Genomic DNA, 22,994 nt, shown 5'->3' on the forward strand with positions numbered 1-22,994 from the left:
AAGCTTTCATCTCCGCTCAGACTGCAACATTTCTCAGTTCTGTATTTGACGTTATTCTACCCCACCATTTGAGCGTCTGCATTGTTGATGCTTATTGGTTCTGGTTCTGGCACCACACAGCTATTAATTAATTCTGATTTCTACTCTCTGAGCAAGCAACTGAATAGCTCTGGAATAGAAACAGCACTACGGAATTTTAGTTGTTTTATGTGTAGCCAAATTAGCTTTGGAACGAAACACGCGCCAAATGCACTCACATGTACACACGCACACACATACACAGCTCAACAGTAGGCTCCAAGTGGAGTAGCATTCTTTGTGGCTCTATTGGAACGCAATGTATTATTTCCGTTTCACGCACACACACATATACACACACTCGTACGTACACTTATGCGATAAACTAACAAATCAACAAGTCAAACGTTACGCTCCACACAAATTTGAACCAATCTCGAAACGGAGCGAACGGCACCTCGAACACGATCAACAAGTGCGTTCATATTGCAGTTGTTCAGTGAATAGCCAACGTTTGATTCAGTTCGTTTAGTTTCTCACGAGCGGTCTTTTGGTTTAAACGTTTCTATCTTGTCGGGCGGATGGTGGCGCATGCGCACGTTATAACTGATCCATTGTAATTTATTAATAATAAAAAAAAGTAAAGAACTCTACTACTTTTTGTGCCATTCATAATTTTTCATTACGAAATTGAAAACGAATTCATTTGAGCATAAACTTACATGCTTACATATGTATATACGAATTGAATTTCGACGACTTTAACTTGCATATGTTCTCATAAATGTGCGTAAGTGTGTTCAGAAGGTAAATCAGTGCCAAAGAGTTTATAAACTGAGTATTTTTAAGACTTATGAACGACAGGAACAGTGTACATTAAACAAATACGAAATTAAATAAATTCTTTTTTTTTTTCATATGGAAAAAACCAACAGCTGCTAATGCCGTCTGCTCTAAGCAATAAGTTGTTGTGGCTCACCTGGTGGGTGGCAATGTAAAAACGAAAGGCGTGGAGTACAGCGACTAAAAATACTGGTTAGAATTCAAAACATAAATGCATATATGCATACAAATTTACGTATTTTCATACATACATACGTAAAGCAAAGTAAAACAAAACACACAAATAAAGTCGATTTAAAACTGGTAGCGAAAACTAGAATTTCTGTGACAATTTTTTACACAAATTTATTTTCAAATTGCAGCGAAAAGTTATAGCAAGACAACTGGTATATAAAACGTGCCGACATGTAAAAAAAAAAATAAAGATAAATAAATATAAAAACAAAAAAATATATAACATCAGTAAACAACGAACAACTCAATGCACCACAAATGTTTCAATTGATTGATTTAGTTTGAGGAATAAAGTGTAATTGCAATATAGGAGTAACTCAGAACAGCATAACTGCATTTCTTACATATGTACATACATGCAAAGCTAATAGTGAAAATATTTGTAGTGAAACGCGAATTTATATTTGTGCGCCAACTTGCAGTGCACATTTGCACTTCCGCTCCAGACTACGCACTACGTACGACAAGAAGAACAGCCAGCGACGCAGCGCCCACCTGTTGATCAGCGGCTGCAGTTTATTTACGACGTGGCGCCCTCTCAGTTTTGAAGGCAACCGAGAACTTTGCCGTTTATTTGCGCGGTATGTTTTTATTTGCATACTCACACATGCACACATACAGATACCAATGTATTTATATTTGAGTTTATAATCCACCAAAAAAGCCCAGCCCGTGTTTTGTTATCACACATAATTGAATTTAACCAAGTGCTAAGATATCCTCTTATTAGAAGAATAGAAAAAAGTTTATCTAAATATTTATTGATCGCTTAGTGTTGTGTGAAATTTTGGTAATTGCTTTTGCAAATATGAAAATATTAAATAATATTATTAGATATAAAGAGATGTCCAAAGAGAACGCATACATTTTAAAATGATTCTGAAAATTTAAATAAGACACATTTTATCCGTTAAATGACACTTGATATACTTCACTAAACTATTCCCCTTTTTTTCGCCCTCCAAATTGGTAATATAGGTTTTCAAAATAGTTGTTGAGTGAGTGATTAGTAAACGAATTCATGTAATTTCGAAAATGGAACTGCGAGTTTTTGCGTCCGGTGAAGGAGACATTTTTTCCTCCCCAAATGCGTTCGTTTTTACTTCAAATAGGTGTCGAATCGAGTTAGCGTCTGTGGTCGTTGTATATTTTTCAAGGCACAGAACGACCGGCCGTCAGAGGATTCGATTCACCTGCGTAATTATCGGCTGGTCCTTAGTAGTCAAATGGCGAAGCTATTTTCTCAGTGCAAGACCAAAATTCAGTTGTTGTACAATTTTCACAGTTTGGCTTTCTTTCATTAAATCAGTTGAAACTCAATGAGTTTGATAGTTAAATTTTTCATTATATATATATTTTATGTATATTATTTATAATTATATGTATTTTTATTATATTAATATAATTCCGCAGTTTATTTCTCTATTTGATGTTTCAAATGGCTCTAAATTGCTGAATGACAGTGGTGACCAGACACTTTTAGAACTACTTAATTTTCTAAGGCAAGCCCATATTTTTTGTCAAATAAATTAAAATGAAAAATACAATAATTAAATACTTAATCCATTGAAACAAGATTTGCTGGTAAAGAAACCCTCGTTTACCTGAAAGAATACGTTAAGTGCAGAGTAGGGCCGTCAGAAATTCCAAAAAGGTTTCCAATAACAGGTGTTACAGGAGAATGGATTGCGCTTTCGAGAGATGATTAACGACTTTTTATGGCCGGAATTGGATAGTATTGATCTGAACAACGATTATTTTCAACAAGACGGCGCTACGTGCCACACAAGCAATGAAACCATTGATCTTTTACGGGAAAATTTTCCGGACAGTGTTATCTTTCGAAGAGGTGATCACAATTGGCCACCGAGATTTTGTGATTTAACACCTTGTGACTTTTTTCTTTAGGGCCACGTAAAAGAGAAGGTCTACGCCAACAGCTCAGGATCGATTCAAGACCTCAAAGATGGAATTTGTGAGGCTATCGAGGACATAGGGCAGCCACTTTGCAGTTCGGTTATGGAAAATTTCATGAAAAGGATATTGTCCTATTAGCGTGGTCGTGGCTGTTATTTGCTTGATGTTATTTTCCACTATTAACGGCATACCTTCATCTTTATAATGAAATAAACAACCGATAATTTATATTAAAAAAACAGCATTTTTCTTTAAATATCAAAATAACACCTCTGTTTGGAAAACCCTATATAAGACGGACGCTCGCTATGGCCACCGCTAGCCTGTGGATAGAGGCTGCCTTCTGCCTTGCGACCGAATTGTGTTGTGTGGATTGTTCTTAGCTTCGGTGCTTACACTTGACTTTACCGACATGGGAGGCTCTGAAATAGCTACGCAATGATGGCAACACTTGAGAAGGGGTTTATAGTACTATTCATACGTTCGGCATACTATTCGTAAACAGCAAAATTAGCAAATAAATATGAAGAGATCAAGACCATCCAAAGCGCATTACGCTTTAAATATGACCTCGTTCATTATTTGGTCACTAAGTTGTAAATATAAACGTACACTATAATACTTCTAATACTTCCTTCTTATACTTCTAATACCTACCTACTTTCACTTTCTTACAGCCTTCTTTTTTTATCAAATATTTTTGCCTAAAACACCTATATTTTTAATGTTATTTTTAGGCTTTTAGAATTTAGCTCCAACACTGAAAAGTAACTCATGGTTGTGTGTTTGATTAATAAAATAAATAAATTCCATAAAAAGAGTCCATTTGGCCTACACCTGATCTCTATGTAATGTAAAAGTGAAGAAGTGGTTCTAAGCTAAGATATACAATGTGAAATTTAAATAGAATTTTCCATGTGATTGGATCACTTCCAATAGTCTACAGTGCAGTTTATGGAGTACTCTAAGTCTATTCCCAAATTCTACAGGAACATTTTTAACTATACCCGTACGTTGTATTTATGCATACTTATGTTTAACGGTGCAAAACATATGCTTGTACACACATATACCAATGAAAATTACACAAAAAATACTAAAAGGCCAAAGGCACAATGAAACACTCAAATCATTTAAGTGGCGTATGAAAACCAGTACAACAACCACACACTTATACTCATTAAGTAGCAGAAGCATCCCGCCGATAAAAAGCTCAAATTTGAGCATTCAAGTGGGCCTGTGAGATTAAGTGTATTGATTACTTAAATATAATTATAGTACACACACTTATACTCGTAGATATGTATAGTATAAAGTGAGCACTTCATAATCAATTGGCAAACAATTTTATTATCGCAGAGAATATTCCCCAGGCGTATGATACGCCAGATTACTTTTTGGTGGTACTTATTAGCATTGCCAGAATTTGCTAATTATAACGTACATTGAATGGAAAAAAATATTGACCAGCATACTTTGATTTCGCTTTATCGAAATCCACAAATAGAAAAAAGTTAAAGCAGGCAACCAATACTTGAAAGGCTTAATGTGAGGTAATTTAAAAAAGTCTGCCTACCAAATGCATAATTTAAGATAAGGCGACAGGTTGATTTGTGTTGGTTGTAAAGCAATAAATTCGGCAGCAATTCCCAAGGTTCGGGATTTCAAATGGTGATCCCGAGATTCTGATTTTTTTAATCGTGCACTACATTTATTTATTAGTTTGAAGATAATGCGAACTAATAATGAAATTTTTTTGACGCTCCCCTTGCTCGAAACTACGAAACTATTTCCGACCCTCTTCAAGATATTGAAATAAAATGGAACCTATATTGATCATGAGTAATATGAATTACCATTTGCTACCTTATTCTCCAAAAAGGACACACTTGGACGTAGAGAGCCCGTTGTGATACCACTGAGCAAGCATTTTGCATTGCTAATGTCGCAACGCTTCCTATCAATAGAACGCATTTGTCCGTAATAGAGCGAAGAAACTGATAAAACCTTCTTGAACTCGGGTCCATTACCCAATCAAGTACTCTCATAAATAGAACCGACCTATTCTCGTTAAAAACGGATAGTGGAGAAAGTTCAATGTTTTAGATATCCTAGCGCACACGGCAGCTGTGGCTAAATCGTACTCCGGAAAGTTTATTTTACTGTTATGCATCACCATTAGGCAAATACCAGTCACATGACGTAGGTGGAGGCGCTCAAAAAAGGCTTTAATCTTTCTTTATATAAGCCCGATTAGACGTGCTAACCCACATATGAGTTCTACAACCCATTTTTGTTTGCTAATTGCGAGAGGTTTTCTTCCTACAAATAAAACAATGTTTATACAAAAGATCATATCTCGGAAATAGTAAGTGATTGATTTAGTGTCCTCTCCTGTTCATAGAAGAAAGATGAAGAAATTTACGTCCCTTAAAAATTCCGTTCTTTCTTGGGGTAAAAATTTAGCGATTTACAAAAAATAAGAAAGCATTTATAAAATTTTGTGGAATGCTAAAAATTGGGTTGGAAAATTTAGGCGGTTTGCTCTCCAGTACCCTCTACATAAGAAAACTCTCTTACATAAGAAAATGGATTGTCGTTGCCGATATTCTATGGTCGATTTTCCTACCTTGGGTATTTATTTAAATAAACAACAGGCAGAATTTAACACGTGCTAAAAAAACTAGCGAAAGTCTATTTCGAATAAAAAGTGTTTTTTTATGCAATATTTTCTCCCAATTCTTCATTTGGTTTGCCTCCTTGTCGCTCCAACTGTTTACTTCTGCTTGCAGTTCTTCACAGGTAAAACATTTTCTTTTTACATTTTCTGAATTAGTAAGAAATTTTCCATAAAATATCAGTATTTTGTACGGCTGATTTCTGTCGTCTCTCAGGGCGGGCAAATGAGTGGTATTGATAACAAATTCCACATTCACGAAGAGCCAGAATCAGCCTATTGGGAACTCATAAGTTAAGTGAAAGTGGAACTAAATGAGGAACTAGTGTCATATTATATATGGCGTAGGAAACGTAGTCGATATGGCAACACTCAACTTCATACAAAACTGCCAAAATTATTCTAAGAACTCGGAATACCAGAACTGCAAACTTCATTTTTTCACTGTGTAGGAAAGACTACAAAACATTGGTTAAAGTACTAACGCAGCCAAAATGGGATTAATCCGGAGTTACTTTAGAATACCTGCTTTGCCACTGCCCTGCTCTCTGAAGGACTCGACAAATGGGTCTAGGATCAACATATTTTTCATCTTTGAAGGATATTACTGACAAAAGGCTGAACGATTTGTTCAAACTCGCGAATCGTAATGAATTATATAAATTGATATCTTCGACTTTAGATACATAACACTGGCAACACAATGGACCCTAGGGGTCTAAGTGAGATCTTTTTACAGATCACCCAGCGCTACCTAACCTAACCTATTGCAGATTTCACGTATGGTCAAAAGTTACAAAACAACTTCTATGCGGTTCGCTCGCTCTCTGGAGTGTTATGAATATTTTACAGGCATTTTTCCTTTCTTACCAAGTTTTCTTGAAATATTTGAACTTTGTGTTTTCGGGAATATTTGGACTGTAGTGGAATACTTAGGCACCAGTTTGTTTAGAGTTTTTCTGTATTCGAGCACTGTCCTAATGAGGTTTCGGAGCTGTATTAGTGCTTTTTTAGCATCTTAGTTAAGAGTATCTGATTGCAAGTTGAGGGTAGAATCGTTCAACAATAGCCCAAATTTTTCTAGCGCTGTGAGCTCAACTTGAAAAACATTGCGTTAGTCAAAGAGCCAGTGTTGTTGAGTGCAGGCTCTTGCGTGTATAGTTCACTTCCTAATTTATGATTTAGTATAGATGACTGCATCTTCATCCCATTCGTTCCTCGAGGGTACGCGTGTTGCAAGCCAGTCTTCCGGAGGCGGAAACTGAAGTGTAATACTTTTACGTGAAATGTGTCCGGGGCTTTTGAAAACCTAAAATTTATACCGAAATTGGACTTTCTTGCATTCATCGAAGTACGATTTCGGGAGCCCGAAACACAGTGCCGCAAATTCGGGTTAAGCAAGAATAGAATGTGAATATGCGGCTTAGTTGGCTGACAACTAGTAAAACACCAAATGATAAGAAAGCAGGCAAGAAAATCCAGTCGTTTTTTTTCTTAATCAAGCAGGACAGCGGGATACTCTCAAATAAAATGTGTATGGATGTGTGTGTTTGATTAACACTAACGATAAGGCTTTGTTACAATTAAGTACAGGGTGGCTGATGAATTTTGCTACATTAAGAAACTCAAATAACTTTTTTTTTAGTGTATGGAATTCATTTTTTTTTTTTTTTCAAGTTGAAGATCATTAAATTTTATTAAATGTAGCTTAACTAGTTTTAAAAATAATTGAATTTAAATGCCCCCCATGCTCGTTGACACAAGTGCGGCATCTTAGTAAAAAGTTGTTCATTGCTGCTTTGAGAGTTGCGACTGGAATAGCCGAAATTGTTGCCCGAATGGATTGTTTTAGTTCATCCAATTTTGTTGGCTTTGTTTTATAAACTTCTTGTTTACATAAACCCCACAAGAAAAAGTCAGGTGCAGTAAGGTCAGGCGACCTGGGGGGCCAACGAAATTCGGAGTTTCTTGAAATCAGTTTATTGGGAAATTTTCGTCGCAACTCTGTCATAACAGTCTGGGCTATGTGAGACGTTGCCCCATCTTGTTGAAACCACACAGAGTTGAAAGGAATTCTCTTTCGGCGTAGTTCTGGATAGAAAAATTCTTTCAGCATTTTCAAATAACGGTCTCCAGTAACCGTAACGGTGTGACCATTTTCTTCAAAAAAAATAAGGCCCGACAATACAGCGTGAAGAAACCGCACACCACACTGTCACGCGAAGAGGATGCAATTCCGTCTCGTGGAGAAGTACTCCATATTCGACAATTTTGTTTGTTCACATTGCCGTTTAAATCGAAATGGGCCTCATCAGACATGAAAAGGCAGTTTAACATGTTTTGGTCTTCTTCCACCATTTGCAGGATCTTCTGGCAAAATTCCAAGCGAATCGGCAAGTCTGGTGCATTCAGTTTGTTAACCATTTGAATTTTGTAGGGAAATAAGTCTAAATCTTTGTGCATTATTGTTTGCAAAGACTGTCGGCTGACACCAAGTTGAGCAGATAAGCTTCTTGTTGAAACCCTTGGATTGCTTTGTATAGCTGCAGCTACAGCAGCGATCGTTTCCTCCGTCCGAACTGGTGGGTTTCGATGATAAGGCCTTCTTGCGACTGTTCCTTGCTCAGCAAAATTATTCACCAGTCTCATTATGGTCCATCTGCTCGGGGGATCGCCGCCAAACATCCGCCTGTACTCTCTCTGTACCAAAACTACGGACTCCAGTGCGTGATAGCGGCGGACTATCCAAATTCTTGTTTGCGTATCCCAGTTATCCATTTTAATAAATTTTAAAGATCAATCTGCAAATTAAAACAAAAATGGAACAGATAACTTAAAAAGAAAAAAAGTTATTCAATTTTTTTTTGGTAGCGGCTTTCATTAGCCACCCTGTATTTATGTTTACAACTTTACTATTTGTGTGACACAATTTCACTTTCTTGTAAAAAAATACGTTGGCAAGTATCTAACCATTAACAAAACGGTAATCACAAAATAATCGGTTGATAACCTAAAAAAAAAAACTTGCTCCAAAATACTAGAAAAATATAAAATGGTGGTCTTGTGTTTCAGAATGCATTCGATTTGCTCTAAATTCAGGAAATATGTAGAAGGCAAACAAGTGCATAAATTAACGAAAGCTACGTTTGGTTACTGAAGCTCAGCGATTAAAACGAAAAAAGAATTAACAAAAAATTTTATTGATGAAGTGAAAGAAGAGCAGCGCGATCGTTTGTTGATCAGACGCTGAAAAAGTTCGAAATGTTAGCACGAAAGTTAACCGGAATTCCTAGAATGTGTCTTTGATGCTTTAGCCGCCTGCATAAATCAACTTGTATATGTTTTGCACACTACCAGCAAACAATAAACAGAACAAACATAGCACGTCAAGATATACATATGTACATACATAGTTTTTCGCATTTATATTTGGTATCAGCTAAAGGAGTCGAGAACTCGCAGCTTAAAAATCAGTTAGCACGAAATTAATAAGAATGTTTTTTTCATGTCTCCTTTTCCTTTTTCGACCACCTTCGCGTAATTAATGTCAGATGTTAGCTTATTCATACATACATACAAACGTGTTTATGTGTATGTTTAATCCTCGAGGTACCTTTTTCTCTAAACTAATTTTTGACACATTAATTTGAATTTCGAATTTGAAATTTCAAAGTGGCAACAGCAGATGCCGTTTCTTTCGCTCCACAAATGGCTGGCAGTCTTATATCAAATCAATCGATCGTATGTAGGCTCGAAAACAGTTAAAAGCTGCCAAAACTGTCTAATTCGAGCCATATATATATATGACAGCAGTAACAACAAGAACAACAAATGCTCGCCTTTGGGCCATTGTGGCAGTCGTTTTCTTTCCACACTTTACAGTTGTATGGTAGTTGTTTTTGGTTCTGCCACTTACGCATACAACCCTCAAAGTCATTCGCCAAATATGGTGGAGTAACTATTAGCATTTTTTCTTATTATTATTGTTGTTGTCATTTGTATATGTCATGTTTGTCAGCAAAACTTTCTGCTTTTGTCAATTTGCCGATTTTAAAAAGGAAATACGTGTTTCGCGAAAAAAAGTGCTGCAAAAGGTGGATTGTCTATACTTAAACATGAATAGGAAGTTGAAAATGTTGCAAAAATCAATATTTAATTTCTTTGTTCTTCCTAATTGGATTTCGAATAATAATTCCGCATCAGTATTGCAATACAATTTAAGTAAATATCCGCGCAATTAAATGTAATAAAATACTTTAACATTTAAATAAAATATTGTCAAGAGTAAATTTGGTACCGAAGAAAATTAAATACATTGAAAGCTCATAAACAAAACTCCTGCAGGGTATTAAAAGACATGCTAACTTTTTTTTTGTTTAATTACACTAAGAACTTAAACTAAATATGTCAATAACCTTAGACCTTTAAAAAAAACCTACTCAAGTCCACAACTAATTGATGGCGTGGAGTTAAAAAGAATGGGAGCACGAAGGATATGCAATGTATTTTTTAAACGAATTTGCAGCAGTTTGCAGGCCACTTAGAATATGCGGTACCAGGAAAGCCCTCTGCATATATATAATTGCCGCCTTCGATTCATCGCCATGCGGACAATTTTTATGCAGTACCAACAACCATTTAGTGGTCACTCTGTTTCTATTCGCTTAGTTCACAAGCGTCAAGTGAAGGGTCTTCAAAAGTGATGCCTAGATGTGAGTAGTTTAGTTTAGTTTTCATTTTAGACATTCGTAAAATAGACAGATGTACACTTTTACATGATAAAATAACGCGTTAAAATCATGGTATTGAAACTTATTGTGAAAGCAGTCGATCTTTAAGAACAACATATCGCAAAGTTCGAGATTTTTTTGATATTTCGGACGAAATAATCAATTGAATGACTCGATAATTCAAAGGCTGGTGAAAAAATTTTAGGAAAATGGATTTGTCGAAGTTAGAAAAAGGACTGACAGACCAAAAAATGGTCGTTGTATTGAAAATATTGCTGCAATAGCGCAAAGTGTTGCTGATCAACCTTCAACATCAATATCTGAACGTCCTCAACAATTAGGCATTCAGGAATCGAAATTTTGTTTACTATATTTTGCATACTTTGAGCGCAATGCTTTGAAAAGCAGTGAAATTACAGTTTGAGCCACATGTCGGTTAGAAGCAGGACGCTTGATTTTTTGGCCATCCCATGTCGGAATTTAGCCATTTGCAACCTTTCAGATGGGACGCTTTCAAAAGTAATGCACTTACGTAACTGCTTATCAAAAAGAAAATAATGCAGTGCTGCCAAATCATATGCAAAATTAGATTCAAGGGAAATTTGATATTTTTTTCATTACCCGCTATGTGTTGGTGAATCGAAAGCAGCAAATTTTTAATATGGTTTTCACTGTTTAAGCGAGTTTATTATTTCATTCGCTTGCTTGTGCGCCTATAAATATGCAAGGCTCAACGGCTACTGAAATAATTTATCTAAGGCGTACGGCATTTTACAATCTGTCAATGGCATTTAGCCATGCTCTTTCCCATAAGGGCACAAAACATCTCCCGTGAGGTTGCCGTTAAAAGTATAAGGTAAGGAGATGAGAGTAAAGTTGCAATTAATGGTGCCGCAGCCGTAACATTACAGCACTTGTCGGCTAGTCATGCCGTAACAGTTGAAGTAGAATTAATGACAACATTTGCATTTTGTCATAAACAAAACGGATAATGCTCCATTAAGTCAATCAAATTTTCATCGTTCATTTCTAATATTCAAATTTTTATCGCAAATATTGAAACAAATGTTAAGTATTTTACAGCTGCTCACGTTTACGGAGAAGAATCAAAATTCAATAGATACATAGGGCTACGGTTATGGTTATAGCGTTGTGGTGCGGCACCTATAATCGCTTACAGTGATACCCATATGTTTGATCAGAACAGCTGATTGCTATGGTTACGATTATGGTTAAGGTACGGCACCAATAATCGCAGCTTAAGGAGGTAGGTAGAAGTTAAGTACTCCAAGCTTACTGTTGTCGGACTCATACTAAAATACAAACGGAGAAACCTCTTTGCTATAGGTTTTTAACTTGAAATTAAAGTTTTTTAATTTCAAATTAAATTTTTATAAATTCAAATTAGAGTTTTTTAATTTCAAATTAAAGTTTATTAATGTATTATTGAATATTTACAATAAAAAATGAGTACTAACTGTGAATAAGAACCAAAAAAGGTTAAATAAAGCAATTTCGACAAAGCATTTAATGCAACGGTTGTTCTGCTACAGCCAGTGGTAGTTTCCTAGACATGTCAGCGTAATAATTGTTGCAATCAGTAGAACTAACAGTGGCCATTGATTCTTCAATAATCTGTACCAAATTTTGATTATTTTGTGGATCGGCCAGCAAATTTCGTGCAGGCAATTTTATCTTTGAAAATACCTTTTCTATAGGTTTTAACATGTGGGAATATGGTGCTAGGAAAATGAACGTATGATTAATCACTAATCCTTTCGGGCACTTCCCGAGTTTTATGGATTCCGGTATTGTCCAGAACCAACTATGCTTCTACGATGTTACTTTCAGCAAGTTTATTATATAATCCATCCAGAAATGTAATAAAAACATTTGAATTTACTATTGAGTTAGAAATTACTTGCGAATGTATAATTCTTGGCTAAAATTAATGAAATATTTCTTTATTTTGTTGTTGGAACTATTACAAGTATTTATCCCCGATCGAGCTTTATTTCTGCGAAGATGACAGTTGAAACCGGATTCATCAATAAAAATAATAATGCATTAAATACCGTTGTTGTGGTCATGTTGACGTTTTTATTTGAACATTTTTTTTTCTAAAGTAATTGATGGATTTTCTTCAATTAATTTCTCCACATAGTTTAAAATCCCATCACTTAATTTACCATTTCTCTTTCCACCACGATTTCGTCTAATAATCTTACATCCATCCTTCTTATACCTTCTCATTATAGAAGTGGCTGTGTTTTTATTAATTCCAGCTAATTCTGCTGACTCTGCAATAGCTTTACCTTTTTCATAGCATTTTCTGAAAATCTCCTTTTTGTCAATACTCGTTTTAACATAATTTACCCTACGATTCCTGCAACGAGGAAGAGGTAAGTTGTCTTCATTTTCTAAATTGCTATCAACAGAATCTTCTGTGACCTGCATTATTCGCCGATAATGACGTTTATTTAACGGACTTCCTGTATTATCTTCAACAGTTACTTATTCAGGTGATGTATTGGTGTTCATTATCATAAACTTATTTAAGGGTTTTAAGGATTTTGAATTTCAAATATTTATTTTAAAATAAATAATAATTACACAACAAGAAAAGAAAAGTTTTATTCTGCGTTTACTGCGATTGCAAAAAAAGTTTTATTTTGTGAGTACTGCAATTGCTAAACTTTAAACAAGTGTTTAACCTTATTATCACCAAAATAAACATATTTGGGAAATAATAATTAATTAATTATCATATCATATTTCATAAGCTTTAATTTGAAATTAAAAAATTTAATTTGAAATAAAAAATCTTTAATTTGAATTTAAAAAAATTTTATTTGAAATTAAAAAACTTTAATTTGAAGTTAAAAGCCTATATTTTATAATGGGTTGAAATGTACCTGAAATCAGCAAATGACTTTTTATGCGAAACTTGTTAATGACAGAAATACACTCGTAGGCTTGCCATTACCTGCCAAGGCAGAATAATCTTCAAATAAATACGATATGAATGCGCACTTCGATATTCATTTTATTTTCGATACAGTGCTACCATATTATTCTCATTACAGAAACCTTTATTATTAGTTCTAAATTTAATAACCAAATATTAATTAATTGCAAATTATGATAAAATATGCTCTAAGGAATATAGCTAAATTTTTTATTTTATTTTTTAATGCAAAACCTGTAAACATCATCAGCTTGCATGCGTGTCAAAAAACAGCACGGCACATATTTTAGGCTGCCCTGCTTATAATATCATACTACGGTATAAATGTCTTTCGAGGCGCGGAATCTTTTTCGTTGAGTGTATATTTGAATTTATGTAAAACGTAAGCAATATTAAGAACGGATAAAAAGCAAAATTATTTATTAAATGTAAATAAACCTTAACAAAAATGCTTTCATTTCTTATTCGCTATAAGTTTGTTTGATTCCAGGGAAGTCTAAATTAAATTGTAGTAAAATGTGGGTAGCACTTCCTTACTTGTTTAACAAACTTCTTTTATATAAACTTATATACATTGCTCCATGGAAAGCATCTGAACGTACTTATTTGGAAACGCATAAATAAATTATAAAAAGCTTTAAGGCAAGAGAAAGCTACATAAATATTTATACATAATGCAAATATACGGAAAAAAAATTAGTTACTAAATGTTAGATGATTTCAGTTTGGCAAAATGTGGCTTAATTCGATTGTTGGTTGTCGTAAGCTAACATTTTACTGTTGTCTAAAAATTAATTAGTTAAATATGCAAGAAAGACCTCTAGCTCATCTTCGTGTAAAAAAAGCATAACAGTAGCTATTCGCCATATCTGATTAGAAGAAAATTTGACTTTATTTTTGTTACGGACTAATAATAAATTCAAAACCTTTCAAACCTATCTATGTCTTGTTCTTTTGGAAAATGAAAACAAAAATAATTTCTCAAAAACTAATTTAATTTATGATATTTCAAATAATTCACCTCCCACCCAATAAAGTGATTATATATATATATATATAATTGGCGCGTATACCCTTTTTGGGTGTTTGGCCGAACTCCTCCTCCTATTTGTGGTGTGCGTCTTGATGTTGTTCCACAAATGGAGGAACCTACAGTTTCAAGCCGACTCCGAATGGCAGATATTTTTATGAGGAGCTTTTTCATGGCAGAAATACACTCGGAGGTTTGCCATTGCCTGCCGAGGGGCAACCGCTTTAGAAAAATGTTTTTCTTAATTTTGGTGTTTCACCGAGATTCGAACCAACGTTCTCTCTGTGAATTCCGAATGGTAATCACGCACCAACCCATTCGGCTACGGCGGCCGCCAATAAAGTGATTGCGAGGGTATAAATCATGTTGAATCAGTGTAGGCTAGGTATGCTAGGGCAGTCCTTCAGAATATCGCTATAAGCCTTCTGGCTTCTAAAACAACTTCGCCTAAAAAACACTTATCGATAAATACATATTTACCAAAAATTCAAATGTACATTAAACCAAATTAGGCAAATATGAATTCATAATTAAATTGTGATTTTTAGTCAAGAAATCGGCCATACATATCAATGCAATTATTTACAGGGTCCGACACTCGGAGTGTAACCAACTTCAGACCGAGTGTTCCGATCAAATGGCAAAATAACTGAAAATATCAGACCGTAGGACCCGCCGCATACTGAAAAATTATCTCAAAGTCAAGCCTTACAAGATCCAAAGGCGCATGATTTCAGCAGCAACAACTCAGACTTGAAAAAGCAAAAGAGTTGCTTCGCTTGGCCGAAAACGAAATTTCCGATCATTGTGTTTTCTGACGAGAAAATTTTTTTACTTGAGCCATGCGTAAGCCCCCAAAACGATATGGTTTATTTGACCGACAGTTCATACGAGAATTCGAAGCACCGATTGGCCACCAGGAGGCAGCACACGCCAGAGGTAATGGTTTCGGCCGCTGTAACTGCAGATGGGCGCTCTCCCATCATTTTCATCGAGTCTGGCGTCAAGGTAAATGCGATCGGGGAAGTATTCTGGAGGTTGCTTTAAAGCCGTGACCAGACAAATATTTCGGTGGCAGCATCCAGTCTGCTTAACAGGACTCATAAAGTCCGAGTGAACCAAAAATGGCTAAAAAATAACTTCATAACGTCCACACAATGGCTCTCAAATTCACCAGACGCGAATCCGATGGATTATTCTCTTAAGGCCATTTTGGAGAGCAAGGTCCGAACTAAAAGATTCACCAGTCTCGAGCCGCTGAAAAGAGCCATTGTCCGCGAGTAGACCAAAATACCTGCAAGTCACATTCGGGCAGCTTGCGATTCGTTTCTGGACCGTCTCAAGGCCATAGTCAAGGCAAAAGGTGGTTATATCGAGCAAAAGTAAATTGATTTTTAATTTTGTATTATTTTCACACATTTTTTACTTCGAATTGAGTAAGAGCAATTTTCCAAACTAAATTATGGGACTTTTAATTGGTTACACTTCGAGTGTCGGACCCTGCAATTAAAATTCAATAAAATGATGTTATTGAGATATTGAATTTCAGCTCTGTTCTTAAGTATCAAAGAGAGAAATGCAATGGCGTTATATGGTGTGATTCCTTACGACTAAACTTTAAGCAATAACGTAAGCGATCGACACAAAAAATTTAGTCTAATTCAAAACAGACGGTTTTAATGGGACACTCTTTACAAAACTACAATGTGCATGGTATAAACCGGCGTTCGGTATTATTTGCAGTAACTTTTGCCTTTGGAAGAGTTATGTGATTATAAGAGAACATCGCACAGTGGATATTGTCGAAGGAAACTAATACAACCAACATCTTTCTTGTGAAGTGTTAAGTTTTTACAGGCGTGCTTTTAAAAGAGTTTTGTTTTTAATTGAAAGAAAATGTGTTGAAACATTTTTCATAGTAGCTAGCTCATCTTATTTAATTTGTTTTATTTTATTTACCTTTATTTCGTGGAATTGTATTTCATTTTATTTTATAAATCTTTATTTTTCTACATATTTTCTATTTCCTTTATTTACCTTATCAAATTTTTATATTTATATTATTTTAATTCAATTCAATTTTATTTTATTTAGTTCTTTATACTATTTTAATTTACTTTTATTTTATTCTCTTTCAAATAATTTAAATTTTATTTCACCTTTTATTTTATTTTACTTTATTTTATTTTATTTTATTTTATTTTATTTTATTTAATATTACTCATTTTTCTTTAATCTTACATTATATTTTTACTTTTTTATTTCATTTGATTATATTTCTTATATCTCGTTCTATTTTACTTTACTTTATTTTATTTTAACTTTATTTTATCTAATTTCATTTTAGTTTATTTTAACTGATTTATATTAATCATATTATTTTTATTATATTTACCTTTATTTAATATAAATTATTTTCATATTTCTATTTAATTTCCATTAATTTATTTTATAATTTTCTAATTATTATTATTTTTTATTATAAACCTTTTATATTATTTCATTTTATCTAATTTGATTTAAATCTATATAATATTATTTCTTTTATTTAACCTTAACTTATTTAATTTAACTTGGCTTATTTTAAATTACTTCAATTTCATTTAATTTATCGCCTACCCCTTGTTTGGGGATTTGACCGAGCTCCTCCCCCTATTTGTGGCGTGCGTCTTGATGTTGTTCCACAAATTGAGGGACCTAAAGTTTTAAACCGACGGCTTATATTTTCTATGAGGCGATTTTCTCATGGTAGAAATACACTCAGAGGCTTACCATAGCCTGCCGAGGGGCGTTCACTATTAGAAAAAACTTTTTCTCCTTTCATCTTTCGAATAGTAGTTACGCACCAAATCATTCGGCTAAGGCGGCCGCCTTAATTTTGCTTTACTTTTTTTATTTTATTAGCATTTAATTAAACTAAACTAGTTTTTTTTTCACTGTATTTTCCTCTTCTCTTCTCATTTCATTTATTTTACTTATTATTATATTTCATTTATTTACTGAATTTAGTACAAACATTTCATATCTGTTCAGACTAAAGTTCTATGAAACACATACGTCGATACGTCAGGTACAATTCTCACCCTCAAATAGACGTGACCATAAGCTTCAGTGTGCCATTAGAGCTGCTTCAATCGATTCTCATTTCATGGTTGCAAATATGCAGACAAATGTGAACATTTTTTGGTTTCCGCCGGCCATTTTATTGAAAGGATGGGCTCAACTTTTGCACTCAGATAGGTGCAGCCACCTATTTGTTCCTTCAACTTGACCTCCAACATTTATATTGCAGAATTATACGAGCTGAAACAATCATTTTTATTTGATGTACTTGTATTTATTGCTTTAATTTGATTGCAAAATTTAAAAAATAAAGGACAGATGGAATTCAGTGGTAATGGCATATTTGACACAAATTTTCCTAAATTATGTGAAAATTTGCATGAGTTATGCATGAGCTGAGAAAAATATGAAAATAAGTCAGCTAATATAAGTTGAATTATTTACTAGCTTATTTTGATTCACCAACACCTAGCGAGTAGTGAATAAAGCCAAAGAATTTCCCGTGAATTTAACTACATTATTTTTGTTTTGACAATCTATTATATAACTGCATTGATTTGAAAGTATGCAAAATGGCTTGATCCCTCCATAGGACGGTGAAAAGACAAGCGTCCTGCTCCAAACCCATGTCGCTCAAATTTGTAAATAATTTTTCACGGCTTTTCAGAGCATTGCGCCCAAAGTATGTAAAATGTAATAAAAAAATATCTCTACTTAATTCAGGCATATCCCTTGTGTGCTAAGCGGCTAAACAAAGTCGCTTGATCATCGCTTACAAAGCCACAACATTTTCACATACTACATAATTATTCGCTTAACGAGCAACGGCATTCTCAAGCGCGCAGAGAAATGGTGAGTCGAAAGTGGCAACTGTTCTTTTGAAAGTTATGGCTAATCCAAAAGAACTGATCTGATAGGTCAAGATTTTTATTATAGCTTCGGCATCTTTTTTATATTCGGCGAAGATTTGTGCAAAATTAAGGACATGGTGTGTGGTTATTTTTTTACTGCTACATTTCGTTTGCTTCAAATGCTGCGAAAATCAACGAGCTTGTAAAAATGCTTCCCCAGTTCCTCCTAAGACATGCCTTTTAATTGTTCCTTGGCCTTACTCACTGGCTAGACGTACTTTATTTTATTGCTATTTTTGCACAAAAATCACCGCCTTTCGTGAGTATTGTAGATGTATACATACATATTTTAAAGTACTTGTACATAGAGATGCATAGCAATAAATGAGTGATCGTGCCATCTAGTATAGCATGGCACTTACTGCATATTTCACTTATTTATTCATGTTGCTGAATGTACATAAGGCTATTGTCTTTGAAGCACATCATATTTTATGCAATAATACGAGTGCACAATAATACAGATGCAATGCAATTATTTGATATGCAAATCAACGCGTGAACAATTCATTCAAAACATTATTTATTGAACAATAATACATAAATACGGCAAGTAAATTACGTTATTATACGAGTTTGGTTAAAGAGCCAGCACAGAGTTGAATATACTACTTTACAAAGCTACAGCCGCGGCACCCGAGGCAATAGCGAGGAAGAAGCAACCCAATGTATGTAACAACAGTACATAAATACATAATACAAGCACGAGAATACAATATGGGAATAATAATAGAGTGAGTGCACTTGAAGAGAAACGTACAAAAGCAAGCAATATTTCAGCAAATACAAATAATGTTCTTTTTTTACTGGGTGTGCATGTGCGAAACCAAGGGTATTCAAAGAGAGGATTTTATGCAACACTACCTCTGAAAAAATAAACCTGGTTGCGAGCTTGTAGGTGTGCGTAATAGGTATTTGGGATGATGGTTCAAGATTTGGAATTATATAAATATTAACATACATATTTATGGAATATCAGTTAGCGGTACGCCGAATAAATCATACCGAAGGCAAACTACAATGATTTTCCAGCTTGTTGACGCTCGCAACTTTCATTTAAAAATGTCATATTACATCATTATATCAAAATATTTCTTTCTTAATGTGCGGTAAAGTGTTTTTGACCGTCACTCACAACTCATCACTACAATTTTGCATATTTAAGATTTTCTTACTTTGTGTTTAATCTTATTTCTTGACTTTACCTCATTTGGGGAAATCCCATTAATTTCGAACAATTACTTTCTATTTTGTTTTTTTTTTGTCTAACATTTGTATATCTCTACTCATATTTTCCGATTTTTTTCATTAGTTTTTAAAAATTTAATTTTTAATTAATCTCTGTTACTTATATTAAAATAAAAAAATAAATAAATTTAGAATTGTAGCAAATCGTGGATTTACTCATTTCTATTATACTCGTAACAGCTTCGACTCGTAAAGGTATTGAACTAAGGAAATTTTACAAAACCTCAGCGAATTTTCTTCAGCATAACAAAGGGCGTAATATGTGGTAGGTTTTAAAAATTAGGTAAATTCCCAGGTCAATCCATATGCGGAATTCCATGTTCCGTGAGGATATTTGAACCTCTAAGCCAAAACAAAAAGTTTTGTTTAATAGCGGTCGCTTCTCGGCAGGCAATGGCAAACTTCCGAGTGCTATGAAAAATGTCCTCATAAAAACTATTTGCCATTCGGAGTCGGCTTAAAACAACATCAAGACGCTCATCACAAATAGGAAGAGGAGCTCGGTCAAACACCCAAAATGAGTGTAAGCGCTAATTATAAAGCAAAAAAAAAATAATTAATATAAATAAATAACAGCGGCGCAATGTAAATTGATGTTATAGGTATTTAATTTATACTTATATCGGCCGCCGTAGCCGAATGGGTTGGTTCGTGACTACCATTCGGAATTTACAGAGAGAAAGAAGGTTCGAATCTCGGTGAAACACCAAAATTAAGAAAAACATTTTTCTAATACTCGTAGCGGTCACCCCTCGGCAGGCAATGGCAAACCTCCGAGTGTATTTCTGCCATGAAAAAGCTCCTCATAAAAATATCTGCCATTCGGAGTCGGCTTGAAACAACATCAAGACGCACACCACAAATAGGAGGAGGAGCTCGGCCAAACACCCAAAAAGGTGTACCCGCCAATTATATATATATATATAAATAAAAAATATTTTTAGAAAATTGTATTGATCAAAACTTTCAAAATTAGCATGTCATCCCTAAATACGTCTTCCGAAAGCTAGGCATATTGTTCTTCCTCGATAAGCAAATAAAAGACCTTTATGACTCTGGCTTTAAGGATGCTTGATTGTACTCACGAGTATATTTATCATATACCTCTCGCAAGAAAGTCATCTCATGTTTGGAAGATTGTCGGTGCGATGTAAATTGAATCTAATCTCTTCATTACATTGCAGTCCGTTTGTTGGGCTTTTGTTTTTTTGTGTGAGAAATAGCATTTTCACTGCATTCCGTCTTTAAGGCCTGATTCTAGGAGCTTTCTTTATACTGTTTTAACACTTCCTTAAACTTCAAGCTGTTGTTTTAAACCAAAGCTAAAGCTTTAAGAATGAGTGATTTCAATATTGTCATGGCGCTCGTTTTCTGCCTGAGCTATTATAGCTCTGCTCCGTAGGTAACGCTTTTGATTTCTTACCGAAGCACTGCTTTAGAGCAAATCTGCGGTAGAGTGCCTGAATCCAAAATATAAATTTCTAAAAATAAAATCAAGTGATCAAAAATAAATAGTTTCAGCATATTATAGCCTTATTAATAGATACAAATTTTCTTCTTTCTTTGGAACATGAGCTCATTCAAGCTCCACTGGATTCTCAATAGCGCGTTGTTCTAATCCAATTTTCAATTGGACTGGCCCCGACGATATGCACTTTAAGAGATTTGATAATTTTTGGAATCTGGATATCCCTACACCTTTCAGCTTATATTATATATGTATATATATAAACATATGTGGTGGGTGTCTTGATGTCTTGTCTCCGAATGACAGATGATTTTTTTTCGAAATATACTCCGAGGTTTGCCATTGCCTGCCGAAGCACGGCCGCTATTAAAAAACAACTTTTTCCATCATTTGGTGTATCATGCCCGGAGTTTCGAAACAGCGCTACGTTGCAATATTTTCCAATGTTCTCCAATCATTAGGCGATTAATTTGCTTCCGCGGACGTTTAGCATACGTTATTGGATCACAAAATATCTATCAGCGTTACAATAAAATGCTTCTAAATCTGTTTTACTACAAAATCTAAAATTTAAAATTGTGAAATTGGCGCCCGCTCTCTGCATAATCGAAAACCTACGCCCTTGGCATTTTCTACGAGATCAGTCCTCCGTTTTAGCACGCCGAACAAAAATGTATTTAAGAATGATTCTGCACATGATTAAACACAGCTGACAGTATGGAATAAATTAGCGCTTATCGTGGTTATGCAATGCTCATATGGGCTCATTGAGAGAAAATAAGTATCTTTTGTTTTTTTTCACGGCTTCGTCTGGATTGTCATGGTACAATGATTTTTAGAAGGTAGTTTAATTTCAAAATTTCAGCATAAACCTTGCTATTGACCAATAACGCGATGCTGCCACATATTTTAGATATTTTTTAACTGAAAATGTAAATAATTATATATACCATAGCCGATTACTTCATTTTTGTAAGACTTTTCGTTTCGTTCGACTATGTTTCAAGCGCTACAAAATCGCCGTCTGAAACTTCGCTCTGAAAATTTTTCAAGATATCTGTGATCGAAACTTAATCGTTCAGATACAAGAATTTGTAATATTCTTCATGTAACTTTCATTATCTTTCATTTAATTAACTAACAAGGTGAAGTATTGTGGGCTATAATCCAACAATCAAACGAAGTATGCTAGATGTGTAGAGATACATCTCTCATATCCGATCTCGATCAGATCAGCACAATGGAGGCTATATCTTGTAGATTGTCGTAAATCTAATCGTAAATATTTTTTTCGAGGCTGAGTCAATGTTACTGGCCCTCAAACTTAACTTGTTGGGGTGAATTAATGCACTGCCTCTAGGCACCATCTTCGGACGCAGCCGCATATTTTTACTTACAATTTTTTTATTATGAAAATTATTGAATTATTTTTTTTTTTTTAATTTTTCAAATATGCTTGGCTTTTTTCTAACGCTAAAAAGGTTCGGAGCTTCGTTTTTGAATATATTGGCATGCTTTCTATCAGATTGTTCACATGGCGGACCAGAAGAAGTGAAACTACCTTCTAAAAATTATTGTATCATAAGATTTATTTATTTATGTTTTTTTTTCAAGTGTATTTTGTCTCACATTTGCATGTAGGAATTGTAAGGTGATTTTAAGAATAAAATGAATGCCTACTGTGATTGCTTACCTACGTGTGGAAATGCTTCAATTGTTCGAACCGCAACACAGAAGAAGACAAAAGTGGCAATGAATTAAGAGAAAAAAATACATACATACGCATATATGTACATAAGCATGATAATAAAACTAAGGAAAATAATTACAATACACTATTCAGAACTGCAGTGGGTGTTAATGTGATTGTCTTTTGTTTTGTTGTTG

The 22,994-nt window shown here is 34.4% G+C and overlaps 1 protein-coding gene across 1 annotated transcript in view; it reads left to right on the forward strand.

Annotated features, from left to right (window-relative positions):
• Positions 1 to 530: 530 nt before the first annotated feature.
• The window catches only part of LOC128859589 (formin-J), a 161,444-nt gene continuing 138,980 nt past the window's right edge, over positions 531 to 22,994 (forward strand). Inside the window, exon 1 of the mRNA XM_054096524.1 lies at positions 531 to 1,676. The gene's annotated coding sequence lies outside the window, so the exon portion shown is untranslated. The remainder of the gene's footprint in view (positions 1,677 to 22,994) is intronic.

The sequence above is a fragment of the Anastrepha ludens genome, chromosome 4, assembly GCF_028408465.1.
Source record: "Anastrepha ludens isolate Willacy chromosome 4, idAnaLude1.1, whole genome shotgun sequence".
Taxonomy (NCBI): domain Eukaryota; kingdom Metazoa; phylum Arthropoda; class Insecta; order Diptera; family Tephritidae; genus Anastrepha; species Anastrepha ludens.